Raw genomic sequence first — 8671 nt, forward strand, 5'->3', positions numbered from 1 at the left:
ATAGGCAGCGTATCGTTAAATCTTAGAAGATTTATCATAACCAAGCCTTAAACAATTGGTGGCCATTGCAAGCGACTTTGCTACTGTATTTCTCTGGCACTATAATAAAGAAATAGGTCGAATACAACCATTTTGGTCAGAGCACACTCGAACCACTTGAGCATTGGCGACTCTTAGAAACAAATAGCCTTCTGTTTTGCCCAATAGCGATAATGCTATATATTCACGAATATTAAGAAATTTAATAGTATCGTAATTGCTAATGATATACACATGCGCAGTGTTGGTGATCCTTACCGCCTACTGCGGACCTAAATCTGCCTGACTTATTATTGTACCGGTCTTGAGTTTTTCTGAGCCTATGTATGCTCAACGGGCAAATGTATCAATACTAGATTTGTCAGTCAGACAGAAGTGTGTGCAAAATTCAATACTCTGTCAATTAGGGATTTAGATTAACCTAGTTTATCTCATCAAGCCCGTACGAATACTTAAACTTCAAAATTTTGCTTCAAAGACTGGCTTCATTGCAGTTAGCTTGCAATCTGATGTGCCAAGTCCCTCTAGTAATACCTATTTGATGTCGAAAAAGTTCCACAATTAGGAGACACGTGTATCTTACGATCAAAACGTTCGAAAGCCATTTTAAACACTGCTTTCTATCATAGACTGCCCGACGCTCAGGTCGCCATAGCCATACTTATTTACAAGAGTTCTGACAATTAGGGCGCAAAGTAAGGTACGAACTTGTAACTTCTAATCTTTGAATTTTTTTTGTTTTTACCTGCAATTTCGAACAATTTGCCCACCATCTGATGATGCATTTTAATGCATCACGCCTCTGCCTCAACGGATTTGCCGTTTGCCAACGTAATTTGCAATTTGTTTCCTGCGAATTATTTTGCGTACATATAACGAGCAATGAATTATTCGTGGTCGATCTTGCGAGCCAGTCACTGGCTAGAGTTTCGCTAAATGGTCGTCATTGCAAACGTTTCGATAGTTACCTAACATAACCTAACCGCTCTAACATGTTTTGTTCTTGTTCTCTAACATAGCAAGCTCTTTATTCCATTCTTAATGATTGTTATGTGTGGATTTTTCTGTGGCTATGCAAAGGTCACCTCTCAGGCCGTGTGGAAACTACGTGTCCTTCGTCCCGTTCCCGAAACGTTTCTATTATTTGAAATTTCTCGTTTATGGACTGATTGAGTTGAATAAGATATGCGAGATGTAATTCGATTTACGCACCGGAAAACAGACGTAAGTCTAGCGCTTTGCATATTGACATGTTCGAAGCAGGAAGTTTATTGAAACCAGGGCGATCATCAAGATGTCTTCTATCGGATATATTGAAAAAAATATATATTTATTGGGCCGTCAACACGACTGATGGTACGAAATTCGTTTGAATGGCGATTTATGTAAAATACGAAATATTGGGGTCTAGGAAGGCTAGGCTGCAGATGGCGCAGGTACTCGAATGTAGGTATTCGTTAAATTAATTATTTAATTAAATGATTCTTCGGATGTTCGTAGGGCCAAGTTGGGCTCAAAACATTTCACATAGAAGTCCTCAAAATCAGACATATTTCAAAATCTGTTTTAGCGACCGACTTCCTTCTTTTTCCACTACTTTTCAATACATGCTGTTAAGGAATAAAAACAACTTTTACCAAAGGTTATTTTTGAAAGATTAAATCTCGCTTAGCCGCGCGTGGAATTTCGTAGGTCTGCGAAACGCTTTACGTATTATATCTATTTTCAAGCGTCAGCAATTCACATCGAGCTCTTCAATCTTGCAAATCTATTTCAACTATATAATTTCAGGTTTGAAGAAGTCAGTATTCACAATAATTGATAAGCAAAAGCACACGTTGGCCCGCTTCGTCAAAGACTATTTGCTGAAAATTCTATAGGAAATTTTCTCTGCATTATGATCAACGTTTGCAAGATTTGGTCCTGTATCATTCATTCTAGCCACAGGCAAACAAGAACAGGCTTTCAGTAATTGTATGCGCAGAAGAACTGTCTCTGCTTTCGCGTATTTTCATTTGTTTTCATCTACAAGCAGCGGCCTACTGTAAAAACGGCCAACCTATCGTGATGGAAAATGTAAAACTTCTTCGCATCTACGTGGACCCGTAACTATATAACATTCTATCTCGTGCGGATCAGAGAGACGACCACCGCGTTCTACGCGACCTTGAAGCTTTTTCAGATCAGTTGACGCAGTCTTACATTGTTACGACCATGCCTAGATCGTTAAAATGCGATGCACACAGGTACGCACATGTAACCGTGTGCCGCCGGTTTCATTTTAAGAACATTAATCTCGTTTGACACGAACATACATTGTCAATAGGTTTACATAACTTGCATGGTTTCTGATTTCGTGACACTGTGATTTTACCCGAAAGGGTACAGCAGAGAATCGGTCTCAAGGCTCTAAACGGCTTATCTACTTGATGACTTGATACTTTCTACAAGTTAAAGCTACGCTGAGTTTTCCGGTGATTTAGTTCGACTCGAGAGAAGATTGCCAAATCTCATGTAACCTATAGATCTCATTGAACACATATACAGAGCTCAACACTTCCCAATTCCAAGACATTTTTCGAGAACTTTTATAGGTAGTACGCCAAATTTACAAAGTCAAGGAGAGAAGGCTTAGTGATAGTCGGAGAACTCAACAATGCACGCGTTCTTCTATTATTCCCCTGTTTACCATACAATATTATTTGTATAATTAGATAATTGCAATAATAATACGCTAAGTGTTAAATGCGAATACTTAACTTGCTTTACGATACAATAAAATACAATTGAAACCTCGTTAATTCTCTTACTTCGAAACCAAGTATCATTTTTTGCAGCCTTTTTGCCCTTGTAACCCTTTCGTATTCTTCACTAGGGGGCTGTCAGCAGAATTTCATTTAACTCGCTCTTTTTTAGTTACTCGGGTTTTCCCGGACCACAATCTTCTAAAGAGGACCAATATTAGTATTTAAGGATGCGGTACAAAGGACGAACACTAATTTTTAAATGATTTAAAAACGATCGATAGAGAAAAAGTAGTTTGCACAACGTCTTAACACAGACGTTTGTCTCATCCGTTCCTGTTTCAGTTATTACTTTGGTATGTAGCTTCGAACGTGTCGGAACCCCGTATATAATAATACTATCGTCGCTGAGACTAGCTATTGAATGGTGACTAATAACTCCCAATAGTTCGAACGAATTTCTGGCATAGAGCAGTTTCGTCCGCTTAATACCTATCAGTAGATATATATATATATTGGATTTAAAAAAATGCAAAAACGCTATTTTGATCTATAATTTTCTGCTTGTTTTCTGATTACACAGTAATCCTATCACTGGAGAATCTTTGTTGTCTCTGAGGCAAGTGGTCCTGATCATACGTTCGCACGCTTCTATTCTAAATTAGACTACCGCCTAATCTTACAGCACAGGATCTGGACTATACGGCATATTCGGTCAAATTTTCCATTCAAGTTTCTTTCATTTAGCTAAATATATGTGTGGTCATGGCTGAAAGCGTCGCCTCTCCTTTCTACTAGTTCCGATCGATTCGTCGAAGACCTGCTATAATTATGTCAGTCGTAGAGAGTAGAAGCTTAGATCGATCGTTTTCTTAAACGGTAACAATTCCGCATGAATCCTTTTTTTTTTTTGCCCACGAAGCCATAGGTGGCGGAGCATATTTTTTAAATTTGCATAATATTATCATAATCCATTTTTTATCACCTGTTCTTTTTTTTTTTTACCCCCGCTTTGTAAATGGACTGCAAAGTTTTGTAGATAGAAATACGATGGAATGCATTTTTTTGCGCTGACTGGTGCGACACCCACGGAACATAATGTTAACTTTCTTAGTAATTTTAAACTTTTATGATACTATGATCATTCACATGTCGGTCTTGTTCAAATTTAGCAATAATCATTCCATCAACGTTTTTTTTTTAATTAGTTGACAGCGACGAGAAACATCTTTCACGAAATCGATAAACAGAACAATCTTTAGACTCGTTATTCCAACGACGCACCGTTGTCATAAACAGCACAACAGGATCTGGTAACATTTGTGCCTTTATCGTAACAGAACGAAAACTGTGAAATATAACAGGTTTTTGCAAAAATTTAACTCACCTTTAAAGCGCTCTACCTTATAATAGAACAAAAGCATCCCCATAGATGTTAGCTTTCAAAAATCATCAACGCCGATCCAGGCGACCTATGTGACTAAGGTTATTCAGCTAGAAAAATGCTCAGTTCTTTTACATCATGATAATCCTAATACTATATTACTTAGCCGATGTGATGGCTTGACGACGACATGTCTGTTTTTACAATTTGTGTAATTATTGTTATTATAGTAGATTATTTTGTTTTTCTACTGCTAATTTACTTCTATGCTTTCCCGATGACGTTCCCTTCTACATGGTCACTTTGTACTGTCCTGAAACCGCACCAAAAACGCGCTTATGTGTCCCTTGCCAAATCCCTAAACCATAAATCCTATTATTACAACCAACTTAATAGGAAATATTTGACGCTGGTAGATAGATGAATATCATCAGGGTTCAGCTCGAACACTGCTCGATTCTCTGCCAAGCTCTTTAATCAAAAATGAGGCTTATAACTGTAAACTTTATTAGAGTGATGCAATGCACTCATAAGCACGATCCCTGTATCATCACCTGCCGCGTTACTCAGAAGTGCTAATAGATGACTGCCTAATGGATGGAATCAAAGTAAATCAAAACACTATTTGTTAACCCGATAGGGCAAATGGTTTGTTTACAGTCCTTACAAATAGAACGCGATGGGATACAAGGCATTTTATTAGACAATTCCTTAGGCCACGTAATGAAGGGAAGGCATTATCTTCAATGATCTTTTATCACTAGATCTAGCCGTGTGTGCCAGTTAAAGGACAGGCAATACTATGCAGTTGAATGTTCGTGATGGCCGCTCCCTGTCCTAGCTAGAAGGCTAAAGGCTTTCCAACAAGTTCAGCACAAACATCGGCTAGCGAAAAGTAGCTTACAAATGATATCAACGCCGATCGATCGCGACTCACACTACCTGAGCTATGTGATTTGGAAGCCATCTAGCTGGAAAAACGGCCACTATTCCCACGGTTACAATAAACATTTGCTAAGTCATTAAGACTGAGCAAAAATCAAAGGGCGATCCTAGATTTAGAGTTGCTCACATATTTTAATTCGTCATTGTAACGGCTAAAAACTTTGTAGGTTTTAGCGTAGTAACCGAATTAATTACATCGATCATTTCCACGATGAAGAGCTCCGAAAGGCCGATTGTCTGGCCGTAGGATACATTCAAGGTCACCGAAACAATTAGGACCGCGGCCGTTTAATGAAACTTGTCGAGAGGAACCGTTCTGGGTAATGAATGCATGTCTTAAAGCAAATATTAGCATCGTCGTCGTCATCGATATGCTTCTATTGTTGGAAAGAGAATGATTAATTTTGACACTTAGCACTGAATTAGGGGCGATAACTTCTTTCCCAATGAAGAACTATAACCATTTCAAGGAAGCTATAAAGTGATGAACTTGCTCAGGAGTTACATCGTAAGTTATTGCTCTTTAGGAAGTTGTCTTGTAAACAGATCGAAGATGCCTAACGATAATGGTTCGTGGCCTGATTAACATGACCGATAAATTTTTACTAAATGGTTACGAAATGCAAATTTGCAACGACTAAAAAAGGGGATGGATTCAGCAGGCGCATAGGAGCAGTTTTCAATGTCGCGCTTGAGGCAACTGCCAAAAAGCATTTTCTGCGAACATTTCTATTGCTTTATTTATATGTTACATACTCTCCATGATACTGATTAATGTGAGTTCAATTTTAACTAAACATCGACTTGAATCCGCTGGCCAACTAACCTTGCCTTACAAGATATACCTTAGCCTGGAAAACACAAGAGCATTTAAACTAAGCTACACCTTTAAATAGCATCACGAGGTGTGCTACGTACATGCTTGACCTACAGGATAAAAGATAAAGGATAGCAGTTTTTTCAACGAGCGGATTCTATGAGGTTGAGTATTGTTATCGTTTCTCACTACCGAAAAAGTCCGGCATTAAGAAACTACTATATATTAAAAGCTAATCATTATGAAAAGCTCAACGAGACTCAACATAGACGCATGCAACGTATCTACAACACCCAATTCTTTCATATTTCATACAAGAATAGAGAAGTATATTGTTATTTTAGTACGCTTGTCACTTAGATATATGCAGCTTTTTCAGGTTGTGACAAAGAATCTAACTCAAAAAACTATTTATATTTATAAGCAACTGTACAATGACACGTGTAATAACTGGACGCCGACATTGAAATTTTTAGAACGACAAATAAATGCACCGCAACAGCTATTTACCAGGCTCTTGGACCTAGCTGGCTTTTGGCTGGCTCAGGAGAGGGGCTCGGTCTTTTTTCTTGACCGGACAGTACACGGAGGCCCTGTTAAAAGCACAGGGGCAACCCCATACCCAAGCGGTCCTTTCCTATTATTCTAATGTCACAGTGCCTCTTGGGAAAAGAATGCAACGGCCAAAATTGTCCGTCTGGGGAAACAGCATCAAAGAGGGGCAAACTCAATAGAGCCAATCACTTGCACGGAGCGTGCTGCCTGCCGTATCAGCCACGAGGGTGTTAGCTTGTTCGGCTTGGTCAGACCAGCCCACGATGGGTTAGTTGGGACAGGCCAAAATGTGGAAAGAGGGCGTCACGATCCCGTTATGGTCCTAGCTGAAAAAGGCAGCTGTCGAGATCGGAAACTTGCCTCATCGTCCTTTTCGCCTAGGCCCAGTTATTGACCAGCCCGAAACGGCGACAAAGAGACCAGATTGAAGCGACGTTCAAAGAATCACGATGGACCGTGTCTAAAAGTTTATGGGACACAATTCGAAATAGGCCACGAGATTTGGATGTTTATTAAATCCTAGCCAAAGCCAATGAAAGAAATTCTCTTGTGATACAGGGCTATTAACAAAATTTTTATGAATTTTAGACAAAGAAGTGTAGCAAACACTTTTTTCTACGAGCTCTCTGAACATCAGCATACACCAGATCATTGCTTCGCTAAACGAAATGTGCAAAGGATGCCTTTACTACATACTATGAGGAGGTCTACGATCCTTTTGCTTTTCGAAAACTGCGTGGTTCATTTACAAGGTATCGAAAGTAACTTATGCAATATATGCACACAACAGTATCTTGGGCCCATTGATACGGCTAGTAGGTCTAGCACAAAAGTGGGATTTTATTTTTTGGCATATTGTTTTATATTTTTATCGGTGGCTACGCATAAGAATACTACATTTCAAATATGCCCTGCTCATACTTCGTTCAATGGTAGTAGGCTTGTTTTAATCGTCAGGCCTCACAGGTACGTCCTGGAATTTCTCGTTTTGCATGCATCCTCAGCCAGCGCCACAGCTTTCTGTGGCAAGATTTTTAAAAGCGGCCAACTTGACAAAGGCTAGTAACCATAATAAATGAGTTCATTTTGGTAACTATTTTATTCGCTGTTGTATGACCATATAGTGTGCAATTTGTATAGTTACGAACGGGTGAAAATATGGTGAGGGTACATACCGGCTGGCGGCTGCCTGTACCTTGTTCCCGCTGAAGTAACAATAAGAAGAGCACAGACGTTACATAGAGACGAATGGAGCGTGGAACAGTTGCAAGCTGTATGAGGCAGCCAGGCGAGTAAAGGAGAACTGGATCTCCACCTACTACTGTGTACTGACCATCGATGAAAGTTCATTGAGACCAGACTGCTAGTATCAAGGAACCCCTTGACCATGTACACCCTGTTTTTTCGGCAGACCGCCAGATCAGCAGCGGCAGTGATCTTAAGAAAAAGCAAACGACCCCGAAGGTCAATCGGTCAAAATTTTTTGTCTCTGATATCCGGATATTATTTTGTATAACGACAGAATAATATCTGGCTAGTCGGCTGCCAGTAGAAAATGCGAAAGGATTCGACGAGCCCTGAGCTCCTTGTGTTGTATATTCATTGTTGATTTCAAAATATGGAACAAGCCGGTGACTGTTAAAGCTCTATAGCGTAGCTTCGGATGCGATGAATTTGTGCGAGGCCCGTCCGAACCGAGCTCTGTGAGTATTCATATATGTACATATTTTTTCGACAAATCGATAGCTGGGGTTATCTCTATAATAATAATAATAATAATAATAATAATAATAATAATAATAATAATAATAATAATAATAATAATACAACTATTCGATGCAATTTAAGTACATTATATTATTATTGATTTTAATCGTATCTGTATCTAAGTTTTTTTTTATAATATTTTCTTCTTATCATTACACGCATCACTGCAGATATGCCTATATTAATCCAGAGGAGGGGAATGTACGTGCACCCGGTGGCTATCCATGGACATGTACAAAAATTGGAAATATTTCAAATGAGTTGACATGTCTTCATAGTAAGGCTACGCAAAAAGAGAGCTGAAATGATAGTGCATATGGGTATAATTACATCCATATACAGTCCCTGGCCAATCAAACAAGATCACCTAATAATTAAACGCATAGTCGAGTTTGATAGAACGTAGCTCTGCATCTGAAA

The sequence above is a fragment of the Varroa jacobsoni genome, unplaced genomic scaffold (assembly GCF_002532875.2).
Source record: "Varroa jacobsoni isolate VJ856 unplaced genomic scaffold, vjacob_1.0 scaffold_1437, whole genome shotgun sequence".
Lineage (NCBI taxonomy): Eukaryota > Metazoa > Arthropoda > Arachnida > Mesostigmata > Varroidae > Varroa > Varroa jacobsoni.